Source organism: Cibotium barometz, chromosome 26 (genome assembly GCF_041138505.1).
Source record: "Cibotium barometz isolate CiBa-2024 chromosome 26, ASM4113850v1, whole genome shotgun sequence".
Lineage (NCBI taxonomy): Eukaryota > Viridiplantae > Streptophyta > Polypodiopsida > Cyatheales > Cibotiaceae > Cibotium > Cibotium barometz.
The window spans coordinates 48,224,839-48,246,573 of record NC_141071.1 but is presented as its reverse complement, the minus strand read 5'-3'; the positions used below and the strand labels follow the sequence as shown (position 1 = coordinate 48,246,573).

Sequence of the window (21,735 nt, the reverse complement as noted above, 5' to 3'; positions counted from 1 at the left end):
GAAGGAGAGGAAATACAGCTCGATTTGGGCAAGCTCACAGAAGATCGGCAACCCCCATATCAAAACATGCATGACCACCATGAGAGAAGTATGCAAAATGCAGGATACTGACATTGAGCACCTACAAAAGAAGCTCGGGGAGAAACAAGGATAGTGAAGACCTTGGGCATGAGTTGCGTCTCCATGCAAGAGGAGATGGATAGGTGGAAGGCGGACATGCAGGCATACATGGCAACTCAGCTAAGCAAGATGCAGGAGGAAATGGTCCAAATGTTGGACGCAAAAACCAGCCACCACACCTCACCAATCACGGAGCTGGAGACCCAAGTCGCCACCCTTAGAGTGGAAAACGAGACCTTGAGGGCACGTACTCAATTCAAAGAAGGAGAGATTCAACTATCCCTCAATGATGAGCTGAATACACTTAGAGTGCAATTGAAGACCCTCCAGGAACAAGAGGAGAAGAAGGCAAACGAGGCAACCACATGGGCTGAGGTGATTAAGATGACACAGAAACAAGTGGAAGAAGCAGGCAGCTCGATTGAGGTTGCCAAGAAGCAACGGAACCCACCATCATCCCCAAACATCATCAATGACACACTTGAAGAGGAGAAAAGAAGGAAGATTAGGGCATTGAATGTGAGCGTGGTGGGATGGAAGGAAGGAGCCTCGCCGAAAGAGGACGCCATAGCACTATGCAGAAAGCTGAAAATCGTTGATACCCCCTTCGTCAAGGCATGGAGGTGTTGAGAGATGTAATCGCGGTGTTGTGTGTACGTGGGAAAGCACCCTAGAGGTGCAAGATATTGTGGCAAGATAAGAATGCCACATGTAATATTGTATGGTGTGTGAGTGTTGACCAAAAGAGTGGAAAAGGAAGTGCCACATGGATGATGACATGTAAAGTGGGATAAGGCTAGAGAGCCTATATCATTGTATGGTTCATTTGAGATATGCAATAGAGATCAAGTGTTGAGTGTGCAATCTCTCTCTCTCTCTTATGGAGTTCTTAGTGTGGTTTAATCCACCTTAGGTTTTATGCTTAATCTTGCGTCTATCACCATGATCAATCCCATATTAGGATTGTTAACATGGTATCAGAGCTTGGGTGGGCTCTCAGTCATGGTGAATATTTATGTATAGATTTCTTGGTTATGAGTTCTTTGATTAAGCATTATTTTCAGTTATTATTAAAAAAAATGCACACTCATATTATCATTTGGATTTGCATTTGTGAGGATTTGAGAGGAGATTTGCAACAAGGAGGTTGCATAGAAGCTGCCCAAGAGAGTTGCAAATGGGAGTTTTGCAACATGGAGAGCCTACTCATCATCAAAGAAGCTAAAAATGAAGATTTCAGCAAGTATGAAGACTATGGAGTCTTCGGTGTCAACAAGGAAGCTGCCAAGAAGTTTGTGGAGGTAATTTGTGAAGTTTTGTCTCAATGTTTTGGTTATTGAGCATGGGAGAATGCTCTTGTGGAGGTGCATACTTGTCAAGATGATGGCAAGTGAGATGGGAGACTCAATGGAGTTCACATGTGTGTGCATCAAGAAGAGGATGCACTTGTGGATGTTGCTCAAGGATATGAGCAAAGTTGTGAAAGCTATGGGAAATTTCACAATGATTTATGCACCTTGGTTTCTTGTGGGAACCGTGTAGTAGTTTTGACATGCAAGAGGAGAGCATGAGAATTGTGAGCACAATGGGAAGCTCACTATAGCCACGTTGTTGGCTGTGTAAACCTCAAGGTAGGAGGTAGTTGGGAAAACTGCACAAAGAGAAGAGTGAGCATCTCCTCTAAGGAATCGATGAAGAGGTGACATGGACAGTGGGTGTAAATCCACCCTCAAAATCAGCGAGCAAGGGAAGCCAATATTTCTCATACAATTGGATGGCTCTGGAAATAGCGAGAGCTTGGTGAGGCAGCGCAGATAAGCATGCGCAGCTATTTGCAGCAGATGTTAGCGATGACTAGCAGCACAAGAAAGCAACCGAGGAGCTCGTGAAGAAGTGGTCCATGAGAGTAGTCATGGCCGCAGTAGAATGAAGAGAGGTCAAGCTTGGAAGCTATGGTGGTGGTCGTAACAGAGAACTAGAGAGACAAAATGAGCAGGACGTGAAGAGCTATCAAAATCAGCAGAGATGGAGTAAAGTCTGCAGCATGAACAATTGGCATTAGCAAACAGTCAATGCAAAAGAAAGCTAGATTAAAGAGGCGACAGCAAGCAGCTATGGAAACTCTACGCACAAGCATGGAGCGTGAAGATAGTGGTATAATCAGAGAGCATGCTAAGTAGAAGGAGAGGTGCAGCCGTCAGCGTGCGTCAAGATAGGCAAGAAAATGGAGATGTATTGGGTGGCTATGAGAAGCTTTTGCGAGAGAACGCATCAGAGTGAAGCGGGGATGTGAAGGAAGGCAACTATCGCAAGATGCGCGGTGAATCAAGATAGGGAAGAGCTGTGACAAGAAATAGCTATGGAAGTACAGTTTTTGTTTGGAGAAGACGATGTCAAAACCTGGAATCTGACCCAAGTGCAACGCGCGTTGCAGGCGCAAGCTACCCTGCAATCTCACACATGGCTGCCAAAGTAAAGAAATTAAATTTCTTTTTTTTTTGGTTCTTTAAACCCTTAAATGATTTAAGGGTACATTCACACCACCAAATCATTGTCCTTTGGTTATGCCCCCATTCACATGATTTTAAAGCATTGTTGACAAATTGTGAAAATAATTATTAAGAGGTTGTTCACACATAGGGTTCACTGCCCGGCTTTCGCCAAAATGCTTTGTATGTGTATTTCACCCATGGCATCATGGTATGAGGGTTGCCCTGCCTGAGCTCACCTAGAAGCTCGAAATGGTTGTCGTGTAATGTGTGCATGAGCGATTCATGTGTGAGGTGCATGCGCATGGGTTGGTTCCCACCCGAACTTCTATGTTCAAATCGGACTCAGTGGTTCCGCTGTGAGCGAGTCGGCTCAAAATGGACTTGGTGTCTAAGATGGTAGACACACGCACACATGTTTGTTTGATGGGCACACCAATGTATCATTGAGGGGGAGTGTTGAGAGCTAGCGATTGCGGTTGTGCAATGCTACATTGATGGGTGATGGGTGAGTTGTGGAACACCTCGATTAAGAGGGGGTGTTGAGAGATGTAATCGCGGTGTTGTGTGTATGTGGGAAAGCACCCTAGAGATGCAAGATATTGTGGCAAGATAAGAATGCCACATGTAATATTGTATGGTGTGTGAGTGTTGACCATAAGAGTGGACCCCACCAAGGAACACACTCATCCTCAAGTTTGCGGGGTTGGAGGCGACGCAAGCATTCCTTACCAAAAGGCGGGCACTAAAAGGAGAAAAGACTTACCTCGAAGACAATCTCACACTAGCACAGGTGGCACACAGGAGGGAATGCATGCCACGCATCTTGGATGCACGGAAGGCACGGACATGGGCAATGTACCGAGATGGGAGGGTGATCATCACCGAGCGACGTGCTCAATGACGGTGCGAGACCTATGAGACCAAGCCAGAGATTGCGGTTTGGAACTGCAATGGCGCCTTGAGGACAGATGCATGTCTGTTCGAGGAGACATTTAGAGGGAGAGACTTGGTCTTATACACAGACTCATCAGTGCCAGGGGAGTCGGCTTCCAAAGGTGAGAGGATACAAATGGAAGTCTGTTCACCGCCCACACCCACGCATAGCAGGGGGCACCCGGGGGTCAGGAGGGGTGGCTTTATTATACAGGGAGGAGCTTCAACATGTGATACAGGTGGTCGGATGGGATGAGGCCGCACGGTTTTTGTGGGTGAGGATCCAGACAGAGAGGGCCTGAGACATCTACCTTGCAGTGTGTTACTTTGCACCCTCCAATCCTAAATATGCCACCCATGGAGAGTCCCCGTACCTACCCCTTTATGGTGACATTATGAAGTTTTCCAGTCTAGGGGACATCCTCCTGACTGGAGACTTCAATACCCGCACCGCAAGTGCACAGGTACCCTTCTTTGAGACGGATGATCCCATGTACCAGGAGATTGACACGATGGGTACAGATCTGGAGCGGACATCACAGGATACAACAGCCCGCACAGACTATGGAGAGTATCTCTTAGCCCTCAGCGGGGCTCATAGGCTAGCCATTTATAATGGCCTGGCTAGATGGCCTAGATCCAACTCCTTCACCTCCTACCCCTTCAGACATGGAGCTAGTATAGTGGACTACCTAATGGGATCCCTCTCTTTGATCCCACTCATTTCGAAGTTTACCATCTCTCCTCGCCCCATCGGTGTTGCAGCCAACCATGCATACCTGGCCTTCTCACTCACATGCCGATACACCATGCAACCACCTGCTTTGCCCCATCACCGTTCGAGATACCACTTCACCAGAGAGACCTCTTCCATCTACTCTGATCACGTCTACCGCATCCTCTCCGACCTCGACCCCCACATCCCACTTGATGAGCTTACTACACACCTCTCAGCCACCCTCCATACGTCCGTTGCAGCCACCTTCCCACACTCCAGAGCCACCCCTACATCACCATGAGGGACTGTCCCACAGAATAGCTAGTACGACGAGGAATGTCGTGATACCCGAGCCCGTCTACATCGGGAGATGGCACTAGGATCCACCACTCACCAGCAGGCACGAGTGATCTTTCGACGTCTCACACGGAGAAAGAAGAGAGCCTACCTAGCAAGGCTTGAGCAGGAGCTATACCAGTTATTTCTTGGAAGGGACTGTAAGGAGGCCTGGAGGATCTTCCAGGATCATCGCCTTCCAACTCCGATTACTTCACCCAGCACCTGGCACACCTATGCCACCTCTCTCTACCATGTCCCCGAGCAGCCACCTCTCCCCCATCCACCCGAACCTCGTCCCCCACACTCTTCCTTCTTTTACCTCAGCATGGTGAGAGATGCTATTGAGAGGATGCAGACTGGGAGAGCACAGGATCATGATGGACTCCTCACCGAGCATTTCTCCCATGCTAGAGACATGCTAGCCCCTTTACTGGTTCACATGTTTAACAAGGCTTTATGTGAAGGCTTCCCCGTCAGCTGGTCATCGAATACTTTTGTACCTATCTTGAAAGCAGCTGACCCCATGGACCCCAACAACTATAGGACTATCATGATTGGTCACACCTTGGCCAAGATTTATGGTTCGATTTTGGAGCATGAGCTTAGTAGATGGTCCGAGGAGCAGAGACTCAGAGCACTGGGGCAGGCAAGCTTTAGGAGAGGGCACTCCACACTAGATCATATCTTTACACTACGAGGGATCATTGAGGAGGGGAGAGCTCACGGACAATGGATATACTGTTGCTTTGTGGATTTCCGCAAAGCTTTTGATATTGTCCCACGGGCCAGACTGATGAGGAGACTGCAGGATATGGGAGTGCCAACAGAGATGCTGTGGGGGATCATTACACTCTATGAGTCAGTCTCACAGGCAGAGTACGGGCTCCAGGAGGTGACTTAGAGATCATACACAGCACTATCGGGGTGAAGCAGGGCTGCCCCTTGTCTCCTACTCTAATTGGTCTATATATTGACGAGATCTCGGATTACAACTTCCTAAGGGTCACTTATGCCTAGGGGCCACCCCAAGGTTAAAACATTAAAAATATTAAAGTCCTTGGTCCCCCTTCACATTTGAGGATGTCCACACATCATACCATTTGTCCGGGCACCTCAAATATGAATCATTTAATATTTATCTTGCTCACCAACCACCATGCCCACACTTGTGCTGTTCCACTTTCACAGGGTCATGACATACCCCCCTCTTGAAAAATGGCAAGCGTCCTCGATTGCAATCTGGTGATACAGCAAAATATCCAAAGTGAAATGTACAATATGGCAAGATCAGCGTCCCAATCTCTCTAAGCCATGCATATGTAACAACATTCACTGCAAACCAATGGTGTAGTAGTAGTCCAAGTTGTATACCACTGTGAACCATACACAACCACAACATCCAATGTGACTAGTACACATATATCATAGAAGTCCCATAAACAGATGTACTGTCACCCATCAATACCTTCGGGTGAGACAAAAGCTGCAACAAGCGACCTCTAGATGTTATCTGAGCCTGTTTGTATCAAGGGAGTGGAGGTGCTACCCCCCTCTTGAGCATCAGGCAATGCTCCAGACCCATGCTCTGTTGAACCTGAATGAGCCGTAACAAGAGTCGGCTCCAACTCAAAGGCATCGAGATAAAGCTGCAAAACCTGAGGTGAATCTGTTAAGTCACCTTCCTCCATCCACTTCGCATCCATCGGTGAATAGTTCTTGAACTTCACAAGATAACGACGGGAAACTTTACCTCGTACCTTTCTTTCCTTATGTGCCAGTATCTGCTCTGGAATAAGAACCTCATCAAGTTCCTCAACTTCCGGCTGAGCCTCATCTGATACATCCTCAGGCACATCCCCACGGAAAGGTCTAAGTAGACTCACATGAAATGCATTGTGAATCCTCCAGTGATCTGGTAGCTTCAAGCGACAGGCCACCTGACCAATATTTTCCAATACCTGAAAAGGTCCATAATAACGCATGCTCAACTTAGGGAATAAGCGCTCTTTACCCTTCATCTTCTTTAGCCTAGCTTTTTCAAATCGCAAAAGAACCCAATCACCCAATGCAAACTCTAATGCACGTCTGTGACGGTCTGCTGCTTTCTTTTGCTTTTGCTGAGTTTTTTGGAGTGCCAACTTAACTCTCCGATAAGCTTCATCCATATTCTCTACATACTGATCAGCCTCAAAGATCTTATCCTTTGTATGCAAAATAGGTGGTACCTTCTTCCCTCCTTCCACAATCGCCTTGCCCGTCGAGGTATGAACGGTGTTGTTATATGCAAACTCCACCAAAGGAAGATACTTTTCCCATTGTTGCTTGTGCTCTGACACATAACATTTAAGAAGATCTAACACTGTAGAATTAGCCTCTTCCGATTGACCATCTGTTTGTGGATGAAATGAAGATGAAAACTTGAGAGTTGTACGCATGTTGTCAAACAACCCTCTCCAGAATAAACTCGTCATCCGTGGATCACGGTCACTAATGATAGACGAAGGCAAGCCATGATACTTGAAGATGTTCGCCATGAACAACTTCACCATATGATCAACTTTGATCGTCTTACGCACGGGAATGAAATGAGCCTACTTGCTGAACCTGCATATGATAGTCCAAATGCCATCATTCCCCGTTTGTGTACGTGGAAGATCAAATATAAAATCCATGGCAATGCTCTCCCATAGTCTATCTGGAATAGGTAAAGGCTGAAGTAACCCTGGTGTCATTTAAGGTCAAACTTCACCTTCTGACAAACGATGCATTGCCTAACAAAAGCATCAACATCTCTTCTCAAGGTTGGCCAATAAAAGAAAGTCTCAACTGCTTTTACCGTCCTCTATGACCTGCATACGGTGGAGCATGACTTTCAATCATAACCTTGAGTCGTAATTGCCTGGTAACACACAATCTACCATGCATCAACAAAAACCCATCTCTGAGAGTATAATGATCATGCCGCTGACCCTCAGACATCTGATCATAGAGCCTTCCAAAATCCTCATCATGGGCATACTGCTCTTTCATTTCATCAAGCCCCATATTCATGTATTCATGTATCCATGTACTCATGTACCCCATTTTGACTAGTAGCATTAGCATCAGCTTCCCACTCTCCCTAGTTGCTGCTTCCTGATGCCCCCTACTGATGTATTGTGGGGCTAGATACTTACCTTCAGTTCTTTCTTTTCTTTTTCCAGACAGTGTATCAGATGTCACATGGTTGTAACTTTGGTCTCATAGGTCACTTTGGCCTTTTGAAGACGTTAATATAACATTTCATTTCTCTCTCTCTCTCTCTCTCTCTCTCTCTCTCTCTCTCATTCCTCAAGGCTCAAGAGCCAAGCCATCTTCAACCATGTTGGGCCAGTTGAAGGATTGTAGCGGTGCTTTGAGGGGGCTTTTCCTTAGCGACGAGTTTGTCCCCAGGCAAGAGTCCCGTACAAACACTGGCCAAGAGTGTAGGCTACGGGCGGATGACGCCTCTTGGTGGGAGCATGTGAAGACCACAGATGCTATGGTGAGGCCCATAGTCCACCTAATGAAGATTGTAGACGCTATGCAACCATGCATCGGCAAGGTCTACGAGGCCATGGATCGCATGATAGAGAAGTTGAAAGACTTCGTGCCTGACAAAGACAAATATGAGAAGATCCATGCCTTGTGTCTAGGAAGGTGGAATTCCTACTACTCTCCATTGCATGCAGCAGCTTATGTGGTGGACCCAGAATTCCAAGGCAACAAGTAGGAGAGCGACCGGGAGGTGAGCACTGGATGTTGGATCATCTTGTGCTGCCTGATGCATTGGTTAGGCGCAAGATCAGGGACCAGATTTCGATGTACAGGTCATTTCATGGATCCTATGGTTGTCATGATGCACAGGTTGACCGCTCCAAAGTTGGTGCTGCGTTATGGTGGGAGGACTTTGGTTCGGATGGACCGGAGCTGCAGCAGCTTGCCATCCGCATACTTAGCCAGGCCGTCAACTCCTCTTGCTTGGAGCAACTTTGGAGTACCTACAGCCACATTGCCTCTAGGAAGAGGAACCGACTCGGGGTAGAGCATGCCAATGACCTTGTCTTCGTCAGCGCGAACTTGCAAATGCTTTGCAAGAGCGTGACCAAGAAGGCAGATTCCTTCACCGAGTGGGAGATGAGTCAACAAGAAGAGTAACAAGAGGATGAGGTGCAGGAGCAGCATGCCAGTGAGGATGAGACTGAGGATGAGCTTGATGCTTCTTTGGCACAAGCTACCCATGACCATGAGGCGAGCACTTCACGTGGATAATCATTCATGGATCATGATTCATGGGCCTTACTACTTAGCTCTAGCCTCTAGCCTCTAGTCTTTAGCACTTTTTTGTCATTGACTCATTTGAGTCCGTCCATGTATTCTGCCTCCTTAAGGCTTAGTCCTGACTCTTGAGTCATGACTCATTTTGTATCTACTTAATTATTAATACAATCAACCGTGAATGCCTTCACTCTTTGATTGGCGTATTTTGTTAATATGACTCAAAAGCTTACCATTTTAGTGTAAATTTGTGCTCATTTTGATGTACTTCCAAAGTAGAATAGTGTAGAGTAGAAAAATTTTTTAAAAAAAGTATTTTTTGAGTGCCATTCCCTCCCCCGTCCCCGTTCCCTACTTATTTGGCCGTCCCCCGTCCCTTGTGACTATGCAGTATGCTCCGAGGGATTTTTGCCTCACCATCGCCTATGTATCACATATTACACCCCCATTATGGTATTGGTTGGAGCTAGACAGATCTGCATTGCATTCTTGTATACCCTACACATATAGGTTACATACTGAGCCTCTAGCAATAGTGCTCCATCCATCCATCACACCCCCCCACTAGCTCAGTACTTTCATAGTTTATTTCATATTCATTTTGTCCTTTTTTTCTGGACATCCAGAGGACATTGACAGTTGTACATTGATTTGTCTCATAGGTCGAGTTCGGCATCTAGTAGATGTTAATACAGCTCTCTCTCTCTCTCTCTCTCTCTCTCTCTCTCTCTCTCTCTCTCTCTCTCTCTCCTTCAATACAGTTTGGACTCCCCTTTTTTCTGCCTGTCTCATGAGGATACCAACCGGGTTATCCGGTCAGATCTTCTTAGCCTCTACACACATTGCACATGGATCACACCCCCGGAGCTCCCCCCACGAAGATGCACTTTTACAGAGACCACTTCCTCACACTCACTGAGGATGGATTCATCCAGCAACTGGGCTACTTGAGTGTTCACATGTCCCATGCCATGCGGATTGCGATTGGCTAGATACGGGTTTCTTCCCACCGCCTTAGAGTGGAGACAGGTAGAGCTGAGCGCATCTTCAGAGCCGGGAAGCTCGTATGGACACCCAGAGAGGAGAGGATCTGCCAACTATGCCACACAGAGGTTGAGACGGAGGAGCATTACATATGCCGCTGCCCAGTATACTATGAGATCCGCGGGAGGTTTCACTGTCTATTTCGTGAGGGATTCGGTCCACTCTCCAGGATCATTGACTTCGAGGACCAGCGTTGCCTGGGCCTCTTCCTACTTGAGCTCCACAGACACAGGGACACCTTGAGACACAGGCCCCAACCACCCCGCCCCCTCCCTCGGGAGCCAACCATCACCAGGATCTTTCGGACCCAAGAGGTGGAGGACACCGACATAGTGGATCTTGTGGACCCTCCACGAGCTGCTCTGGGCCTACCTCGCCCAAGAGGAGTTACCTTGGACCGAGCCTCTGCACTCCAGCATGCCCGACGCCCTCGACCCCCCCGTCGGCTACGATCACCTCATCATCTCTAGATCCAGGACATGCTCCACCGCCATCGAGCTACCTTTCCACGTGATATAGCTGAGGGAGACCTCTCGGCCATACTCGTTAGCCCCATGCTTGACATTTTGGAGAGTGGTATACCATCTACTCGGAGCTGATGTTGCTCCCATGTTTTTATGTTCTTAATATTCCATGATGAGTTTCCATGGACAGTTTTGTATCACCCCAGTGAGATAGCTATATTTATGTTTTCTTTCTGTTTTATTTTCCATTCCATGATGATATATGCCATGGACATTATTGTATCACTTTGGTCTCATAGGCCCATTGGGTCTTTAGTAGACGCTTAATCTCTCTCTCTCTCTCTCTCTCTCTCTCTCTCTCTCGCATATGCATGTGTGAGCATAGAGCGATTCCCGCATCCAGCCAACCTCCATTCCATAAAACCATTGTCACAAGGGACGGGGGACAATATAACAGGGGACGGGGACGAGAACAGGATGGGGGACGGCCATAAGTAGGGAACAAGGAGGGAACAGCACTTAGAGAATATTTTTTTTTTTGTTTTTATACTCTACACTTATTCTGCTTTAGAAGTACATCAAAATGAGCACAAATTTACACTAAAATGGTAAGCTTTTGAGTCATATTACCAAAATACGCCAATCAAAGAGTGAAGCTTGAGCAATGAGCAATGAGACTTGAACTTCCTTGACTCTAGAGGCTTGAGGGCTTGAAGGTGTGTGTGTGAGGAAGTGCGTGTGTGTGCTTGTTCTTATATAGATAGGCAAGAGGGAGAGGCAAGAGTCTTGAAGAGGCAAGGCAAGAGGGAGAGGCTAGGGGCAAGAGGGAGGTGGCATTAGGGACACGTGTGGCATGGGCGTTAGAGTTTGAGGCAAGAGGGAGGTGAGGATAAGGACTGCCAAGACTCAAGAGGGAGGTGAGGATAGGTTGAGGCCCAAGTGGCAAGAGGGGCAAGACTCAAGAGACTAGAGTGGCAAGAGGGGCAAAAGGTCCAAAAGGAGGGCCAAGAGGGCCACTATGGCCCTTGTGACTATGGGCCAAAGGCCTTGAACTATGGCCCAAAAAGGCCCCCAAGAGGATGTCCCCCAACAGTCACTTTTGGGCTGCCCAACAGTCACTTGACCGTCCCCCAGGATCCGTCCCTGCCCAGATCCCCCCATCCCTTGTGAGGAACACCTCTAGGGGGGACGTCCGACCGTCCCCAACCGTACCACGTCCCGACGTGGCGTCCCCACGTCCCACCATCCTCCCGTCCCCTACGACCCCTGTGACTATGCATAAATCATATCAGTCTGCTGGCTTGGCTAAGACGGTAAAAGACTTGTCATCTCTCTCTGTCACACACACTCACACGCTAAATGGCATACCTTGTGTACAACCTGCCCCATGAAAATCCCAGCAAACCAGCATGTGTACTTCACATTCAAATCCACATAAAAGTATAAACGGCCGAACCCATATTCTTAGTTATGATGACACAGAAAGGAACAAAATTAATTTGAAAATCACTTCTGGAAATATTATGAATAAGAAAATAAGAAAGAGAGACCAAAATTCGCAAAAGGATGTTTCAACATCCCTTTTGAAATTAATTTAATAAGGGATTTCCAGGAACGAGTAGAAATGAATATGAATTAATAAATAAATAACTAAATGATAAAATATATTTCGTGAACAAAACGCTGGAGAGAGAGAGAGAGAGAGAGAGAGAGAGAGAGAGAGAGAGAATTAGCTTAAGCCTTCCTGATTAGGCAGCAATGTGATTAAATGAAGGATTTCAAGTCTTAATCACCGTTTAAACAGTTTCCTAGATAAGGACAGGAAGCGGAGGGTCATATAAGGCGGAGAAGGAGCCATCGACAGGATCTCTGTGAAAGTAAAAACCAAGCGATGGAGAGCGGTTTAAGGAGACTCACCGCTTTGACAGCACGTCTCTCCCGTGTGTGTACAATGAAGACAGTAGTGTTTCAATGGCGACAGCAAGCCGCAAAAGTAAGGACTTAAGAAGAAGAAGTGCAGCTTTGCCGACCGCAGTGTACAAAAGAGGGAAGCGATTCAATTGAAAATTAAGAACAAGTGTCAGTTCACGTTCCACCGTGTAGGAGCTTGCTAGGTATTGGTGCTAATAAGTAACCCCCCAAAATGTGGTTTTTTGAATTCATAAAATAAAGACCTCCATTTATTCAAAGGTATAAAATAAGTTCTTTTTTCCTCGTGAAATCGACTCTCCATATGTGTATGCTAGCGTAGGTATGGGAGTATTGGGAAGGCAAAGCAAACGAGGAAGGGGCAAATGGGTAGATGTATGCCGAGGTCGCTTTGCTCTTTTTTTTCCCTGGTGGTGCGTGTACAAAGGCCAATGGACAGTATGACCTTTTGAAAAGGTTTGTGAAGGTTAGCAGGCACTTTGGCTCAGCTCATCTTCACGACCCACCCTAACCAAGAGGTCGTGGGTTCGAGCCTTGACATCGTAGGGTTGTGTGTGTGAGTGGTGTAGCTTCTAGCTTGGCTACATCCCGTCGAAAGGGGACTTTCAATTTTGAAAAAAAAAAGGTTTGTGAAGAGAGACGTTTTAGGAGCTTTCTCAGTTGTGGTTTGTATCTCCTCCCTAGGGTTCTCGGCCACTGGGGAAGTGAACATCTCTGTTTCCTTCCTGTCTTGTGCTACATGGGTGGAGGTATGCCCCTCTAAGGGCCTTTCCATCGGTGTGGGTAGCTATTGAAGTGCTTCAAGGCTTGAATAGATAATTCTCGTCAAAAGTAGTCCTACTCCAAAGTATTGGCCTCCCAAAGTTAGCAATTTTTCCAATTCTCTATACACTAACTCGGTAAAATTTTGTAGTGCTGCCTTTGCATCTTGCTCTTTATAAGCTCGATAGAGTTTAATGTGCACCCCTATGTCTACCTCAGTAAAATGGTTTGGCTTGTAAAAAGAGAAATATGTACATATTACTTTGGTTAGGATGACTAGGTAAGGTAGCCAATGAGGCTTTGTCAATTTTGTGGGGCCAAACAGGGCTATCCTCTCTACCTGTATGGCATTGTGCTTAACCTAGGTGTGGCTCACTCTGGGCAACCTTAGTGAGTATTGCATTGCCTCCATTGTGGGCCTTAAAATAACCCTCTACTCGCCTTAGCCTTGGACTGGATCAACATGGAATGCTTTGGTTATGTAGTCATATGATCCCATTGCTTGGAAGCATATTAGAAAGCCCATTCCCCAGGGTGGCCAGCTTGAAATAGTTGAGGGGGCCTACCTACTGTAGAAGCTTGCTCGCATTTACATCCTCAAGAACAAGCTAGTGGCAATCTCAAGATGGCGCCATGGCATAATATGCTTTCTCGTGTGCCCATCCTTGATGTGAAACGTGAGCATGTAGCCGTTCACCCTTTCTAGCTCTTTTCTCTACCCTATCTACAGTAATTTGATAAGGGTACAAGGGGATTCCCTCATTGGGTGTGGCAGTTTACTTCCTTGCTGACCTCCAAGTGTCAACTACACCCCTTGATAATCATTATGATGTACTTGATGCAAGAAGCTAAATATAATAGGCTCTCGTGGCCTGGCAATGCTTGCAAAAGGCTACTAGCCTTGGCCTACAGCCTTGTGTGCCCTGATTTCTGAAGAGGTTCCCCTATGGGGCTTAGCCCTTTTGAACTCATTAACAAGAAAGGTAACCTACAAACCCTAATACACACATGCACATTCTCCAACCATAATAGCTATCTCAAATGACATTAGGTTTCTTCCTAGTCCAATATCTAGTAGAGTAAGTTTGGCTATTCCTTTTGTGATGGTGGGAAAGTCCAAGCAAAGCCTTGTAGGCTTCACATCTTCTTCTCCATCAATTAGCTTGGCAATGACAAAGAGTCCTATCCTAGGATGACCATTTTCCTCCCTCAATCTCTGGCAAGTCTGATTAATGTTGGAACAACATCAATGTTTCTTCTTGTTTTTGGGGCTATGTGAGTTCTAAACGAGTCTCTATTAGTTTTATAACTGGCTTAGGAGCCATTGCAGCCATGTGCATGGGTTCGATTTTGGGAGGAACCTGTGTATAGGATGGTCCCACACAGATCCATAGGCTAGCATGCCAAAAGGATGTTTCTCTTTATTGTTCGAGGGATACAAAGCTTGAATGAATCATTTGGTTATCCCTATATAGGTGCTTCATGAGCTATTAATACACTTGAGGCTCTATAGTCTTGGCTCTCAGCTCTTGTGGTTCCGCATTCTTACTAAATTAACACTACTTTCCATCCTTCTCACTTCCTCTGGCCACTCTTGGAATGTATATGTTATCGTCCCCATCCACATATTTTGTTTAATTACTCACAAGATGATAACACCTGTTGATTAAAGGTGCATCCAGAAACTTGTGGCTTTCCTCCACATCCCTCTGCACATTAGTGATGTAGAAGAGGTTGCCTTGGGTATCCTCATATTAGCCTATCTATAACTCAAAATATATCCTTCACATTTAGAGGTTCACTATTGGCCTCGTGCCAGCTCTTAAAACTCTCAGAATTCTATGAGGTCCTTCTACCATTGTCGGCACACCAAACAACCAGATATTGGGAGAAGTCTTGCGTAGGGATGTACATGTTTCCCTCTGGATCCACATAGAACTTGTGTTTGTTTATGTAAAGTGACTAAAATGTAGGATGGGAACTTTTGCAATTTCATGATAACCATAGCATTGTAGCACATAGGTTTCATTCATTGTTTGAATGCAAACTTGTTCCCCAACATTCTCACTAATGGCTCGACCCTCTCCATAGTAAATTCATAATAACCATAGCATTTGTTGCATATAGGTTTCATTTATTGTTTGAATGCAAACTTGTTTCCCAACATTCTCACTAATGGTTCATCTCTCTCCATTAGGACAAGCTGCTTAAGCTCTTCCAGCCCTTCTTGATGATTCACCAATGAATACTTCACGCTCAGTTTAACTGCCAGCTCATCCTACTCCTCTGATAGGAATGGTGTCCCAAATGATGCTATCGGAAAGGTAGAAGCTATTACCATAGCAGTTGCAATGAGAGAACATGTAGTTCATGATCCTCATAGGAAAGGGAACAAGAAAGATGAAACTCTTGAGTTTGGAGTGCGTCCAAGGTAATGCAAAAGTTTAGTGGGATTGGGAATGGTCATGGTCATTTGGAAACATTTGAGCAAGTGTTTGAAGATTTGGAAGTAAATGATGGCCTCGCCAAGGTCAGCGCATTTAGTTTTACCCTAGAGCATGAGGCTGCCGAGTGGTTTAGAACTTTAGAACCAGAAGGCAAAGTAACATATGAAGATTTGAAACAATCCTTTTTTATTGCTTATGCCAAGAAGGGAGCCAAATGGAGTTCAGTAAACCTATTGAACACTCTTAAGCAAAAAGAGATGGAGTCGATCAAAGAATACATTAACAAGGCCATGTATTTTTATAGTAGGTGTGAGCCTGATGAGAAACCTAGCCAAACCCAATTGATCTCTCTTTTCTTAGAAGGCTTATAAAGCGAGAAATTTCATGATGCGCTTTATGTTAGAAGGCATAAGACCTTCGATAAATGTGCTCTAGATGTCATTGATTATAGTAACAATTTCATGGGACTTGCCTATGGCTCTTTATCTTCATTCAAAACTAGATCAAGTAGTGAGAGATCTAATGGAAGGGAAAAGGAGGACCCGGATCTCATTGACAGAATGATGAAGCAATTGAAAGATGAGTTCAAAATCACCCCAAAGGAGGCGAGCAATCCCTGCCTCTACCTTAAAAGAGATGTGTGCATATTGTTAATCAAATCATACAACAATAGAGTGTCCACACCTGAAACCAAGGCCTTATCTATGGTGCGGCTATTGTGCTCGTATGCATAATCATGACACTAGCCAATGCTATAGGTTCTATCCTACACTTAAAGCTAACCCTACAAAGGGGGCTCTAGCTTTTCCCACCCCTCAAAGGCCTATTGCCTTACCAGCACCACTAACTAGAAAAAATCCATCAACAATAGGAGGAGCACCAAGATCTACTGAAATACCTTCACCAATTTTACCACCTCAACCAGCTCCACCTAGAGTCCCTACCATATTGTTCCACGAAGCAGTGGACCCTTTGGACCAACTTCCTCTTTGAATACGTTGAGCATCTTGCAAGGTCAAAAGATTGATTCTATCCTTATACTTGTGAATGCTATATTAACACGAATGCAAGCTAAGATGGCTAAAGGGAAGAGTGGCAAATCCAACAGATAACCTTGAAACTACCATTTCTAAGAGTACAAAAAGAAGAGAAAAACTTAAGAAACAGAGTATCCAAAGGTGACGACAAAGTTGACATCCTGGATGGAATGGACTCCTCTTCTGTAGGATCTCTACCCTCCATACTAGAAGATGAAACCTTATGCTTCTTCACAAAGAAAACACTCGAAGGTAGTCTTGAGGTGAACCCCCGAGCACTACATAAGAAGCTAGCTTAATCTCTATCCAAATCGGAAAAGATGACAACAAAGTTGAAATATTGGATGAAATAGACTCCTTTTTTACAAGATCTCTACCCTCCATACTAGGAGACGAAACCTTGTTCTTCACAAGGAAAGTAATTGAAGGTAGTCTTGAGGTGAACACCCAAGCACTACATAAGAAGCTAGCTCAATATCCTAAACCTATTGAGGAAAAGGAATGCCTTTTGGTAGCTCAAGAGATGGTTAGTCAAACAAAACAAGAGATAGAGAGAGTGCTAGGTTCATTAAGGACACCTATGCCAAATTTGTCAACACCTCTCTCTACCATACCCAAGTCTAACAGTGAAGTATCAATAATGCTAGATAACTCAAAGATCGAAGGAATTTGGGATTGGAGATGAATTAATGGAGAATCCTTGTGATGGGACGAAGGTGACATCCACTCCTCTGAAGCCCAAATCTCTCCCTTTCTTTGTCTTTGAATAGTTGGAAGGTCCAAACCCGAAAGTTCCTTAGCAACACATGACTCCTAGATCTCCATCAAGGTCTAAATTTCCATTTATGATCGATGCTACTTCGTTTCTTGAAGGAGGTTACACCTAAAGTTTACAAACATATGATTCTAGTCATAGATGATGCATGACTTGTAAGACAAAGAGCCCATCCCATGAATCCAAATTATGGAAAACTCATGCATGAAGAGATTGACAAACTGATCAAATCATATTTTACGAGATTAAGCATACGGAGTGGGTGTCCCCCATAGTGGTAGTACCCAAAAAGAATGGAAAACTTAAGGTATGTGTAGATCTTAAGAAAGTGAATGCTGTAACTGTAAAAAAGACCATTATCCTTTGCTATTTATGAAACATACTTTAGAAAGAGTTGCAGGAAAATAAACTTAAAGCTTCTTGGATGGCTTCTCTAGATATTACTAGGTTCAAATTGACCCAACTGACCAAATAAGACGGCTTTGATCTCATTGAATGGGGCACTTTTGCATACAAAGCGATGCCTTTTAGTCTCATCGATCCCCTGCTACCTTCTAGAGATTGATGTGTTTACCACATTTCAAGACTCTCTCTCTAAGAATTTCTTGAAATTTTCATGGATGAACTGGTTGTGGGATCTCTTGGAGAAAGCACTTGGACTGTCTTCTTAGGAAGGTCTTTCTTAGAAGTATCAGCTCTATCGGATCTCTTTGAATCCTAGAAAATGTCTGTTAATGGTGAAGCATGTTGTTATCCTATGAGATATAGTGTCAAAAACTGGCAAAAATCGAAGTAATTTTGGAATTACCGCCTTCAACAAATGCTAAAGGGGTGCAAAGATTTATGGGGCATGTGGATTACTATCGATAATTCCTTTCATATATGCAAATATTGCCTGCCCTCTGTACAGACTTCTAATTGTTTTTGTTTGGACTGATGAGTACTAGAGAGCACTTGTGTCAGCACTAATTTATAGAGCACTAAAATGGGATATTATCTTTCACGTTCACATTGTATACTAGCACAACCTAGAGAGCACAATATAGATTCCCCTAATAGTTTTGCTAGTAGTCGACAACTTATTGACCAATATAGATTCCCCTAATAGTTTTGCTAGTAGTCGACAACTTATTGACCAATTTTTGCATTGCTAAATGCAATGAAGGAGGACTTAGTGGGTGAAAGTTGGCCTTCCATGTGTCCTCATCAAAAGAACCAAATGGAAGAAGGAGGAACTCTTGTATGACATGAAATAAAGGGACAAATAAAGATCAAGTGGCTTTCTACTTCCATCATCTAAGATTTCTGTCAAGTCACATGCTTTGTAATTTTGACACCATAGTCCAAATAGACGTATGTGTGTGCATATATATAAATATATAAACGTGCTATTTGGACCAAATAAATAAACGTATACATACACACACACACACACCCACACACCCACACACACATGTATATATATGTGTGTGTGTACATACATACATACATATATATGTATGTATCTATGTATATGTGTGTGTATGTATGTATCTATGTATGTATATGTTTACATAAATACATAAAAACATTCATATGTATATATGTTTATATGTGTGTGTGTATATATATATATATATATACACACACACACACACATATACATACACATACATACATACATACATATATATATATGTATGTATATAAATATAAATATATATATACATATACATACATATACATACATACATATATATATATATATATATATATATATATACATATACATACATATACATAAATACATATATACATAAACATATATATATATATATACATATACATATACATAAATACATATATACATAAACATATATATATATATATACATATACATATATATATATATACATATATACATAAACATATATATATATATATATACATATACATATATATATATATATACATATACATACATACATATATATATATATGTATATGTATATGTATGTATGTATAAATATAAATTACTCACAAGATGATAACACCTGTTGATTAAAGGTGCATCCAGAAACTTGTGGCTTTCCTCCACATCCCTCTGCACATTAGTGATGTAGAAGAGGTTGCCTTGGGTATCCTCATATTAGCCTATCTATAACTCAAAATATATCCTTCACATTTAGAGGTTCACTATTGGCCTCGTGCCAGCTCTTAAAACTCTCAGAATTCTATGAGGTCCTTCTACCATTGTCGGCACACCAAACAACCAGATATTGGGAGAAGTCTTGCGTAGGGATGTACATGTTTCCCTCTGGATCCACATAGAACTTGTGTTTGTTTATGTAAAGTGACTAAAATGTAGGATGGGAACTTTTGCAATTTCATGATAACCATAGCATTGTAGCACATAGGTTTCATTCATTGTTTGAATGCAAACTTGTTCCCCAACATTCTCACTAATGGCTCGACCCTCTCCATAGTAAATTCATAATAACCATAGCATTTGTTGCATATAGGTTTCATTTATTGTTTGAATGCAAACTTGTTTCCCAACATTCTCACTAATGGTTCATCTCTCTCCATTAGGACAAGCTGCTTAAGCTCTTCCAGCCCTTCTTGATGATTCACCAATGAATACTTCACGCTCAGTTTAACTGCCAGCTCATCCTACTCCTCTGATAGGAATGGTGTCCCAAATGATGCTATCGGAAAGGTAGAAGCTATTACCATAGCAGTTGCAATGAGAGAACATGTAGTTCATGATCCTCATAGGAAAGGGAACAAGAAAGATGAAACTCTTGAGTTTGGAGTGCGTCCAAGGTAATGCAAAAGTTTAGTGGGATTGGGAATGGTCATGGTCATTTGGAAACATTTGAGCAAGTGTTTGAAGATTTGGAAGTAAATGATGGCCTCGCCAAGGTCAGAGCATTTAGTTTTACCCTAGAGCATGAGGCTGCCGAGTGGTTTAGAACTTTAGAACCAGAAGGCAAAGTAACATATGAAGATTTGAAACAATCCTTTTTTATTGCTTATGCCAAGAAGGGAGCCAAATGGAGTTCAGTAAACCTATTGAACACTCTTAAGCAAAAAGAGATGGAGTCGATCAAAGAATACATTAACAAGGCCATGTATTTTTATAGTAGGTGTGAGCCTGATGAGAAACCTAGCCAAACCCAATTGATCTCTCTTTTCTTAGAAGGCTTATAAAGCGAGAAATTTCATGATGCGCTTTATGTTAGAAGGCATAAGACCTTCGATAAATGTGCTCTAGATGTCATTGATTATAGTAACAATTTCATGGGACTTGCCTATGGCTCTTTATCTTCATTCAAAACTAGATCAAGTAGTGAGAGATCTAATGGAAGGGAAAAGGAGGACCCGGATCTCATTGACAGAATGATGAAGCAATTGAAAGATGAGTTCAAAATCACCCCAAAGGAGGCGAGCAATCCCTGCCTCTACCTTAAAAGAGATGTGTGCATATTGTTAATCAAATCATACAACAATAGAGTGTCCACACCTGAAACCAAGGCCTTATCTATGGTGCGGCTATTGTGCTCGTATGCATAATCATGACACTAGCCAATGCTATAGGTTCTATCCTACACTTAAAGCTAACCCTACAAAGGGGGCTCTAGCTTTTCCCACCCCTCAAAGGCCTATTGCCTTACCAGCACCACTAACTAGAAAAAATCCATCAACAATAGGAGGAGCACCAAGATCTACTGAAATACCTTCACCAATTTTACCACCTCAACCAGCTCCACCTAGAGTCCCTACCATATTGTTCCACGAAGCAGTGGACCCTTTGGACCAACTTCCTCTTTGAATACGTTGAGCATCTTGCAAGGTCAAAAGATTGATTCTATCCTTATACTTGTGAATGCTATATTAACACGAATGCAAGCTAAGATGGCTAAAGGGAAGAGTGGCAAATCCAACAGATAACCTTGAAACTACCATTTCTAAGAGTACAAAAAGAAGAGAAAAACTTAAGAAACAGAGTATCCAAAGGTGACGACAAAGTTGACATCCTGGATGGAATGGACTCCTCTTCTGTAGGATCTCTACCCTCCATACTAGAAGATGAAACCTTATGCTTCTTCACAAAGAAAACACTCGAAGGTAGTCTTGAGGTGAACCCCCGAGCACTACATAAGAAGCTAGCTTAATCTCTATCCAAATCGGAAAAGATGACAACAAAGTTGAAATATTGGATGAAATAGACTCCTTTTTTACAAGATCTCTACCCTCCATACTAGGAGACGAAACCTTGTTCTTCACAAGGAAAGTAATTGAAGGTAGTCTTGAGGTGAACACCCAAGCACTACATAAGAAGCTAGCTCAATATCCTAAACCTATTGAGGAAAAGGAATGCCTTTTGGTAGCTCAAG

The 21,735-nt window shown here is 43.6% G+C and overlaps 1 protein-coding gene across 1 annotated transcript in view; it reads right to left on the bottom strand.

Moving 5' to 3' along the window:
- LOC147624050 (uncharacterized) overlaps positions 1-12,507 on the bottom strand; it is a 41,518-nt gene extending 29,011 nt beyond the window's left edge. Inside the window, exon 1 of the mRNA XM_086820714.1 lies at positions 12,324-12,507. The gene's annotated coding sequence lies outside the window, so the exon portion shown is untranslated. The remainder of the gene's footprint in view (positions 1-12,323) is intronic.
- Positions 12,508-21,735: the final 9,228 nt, after the last annotated feature.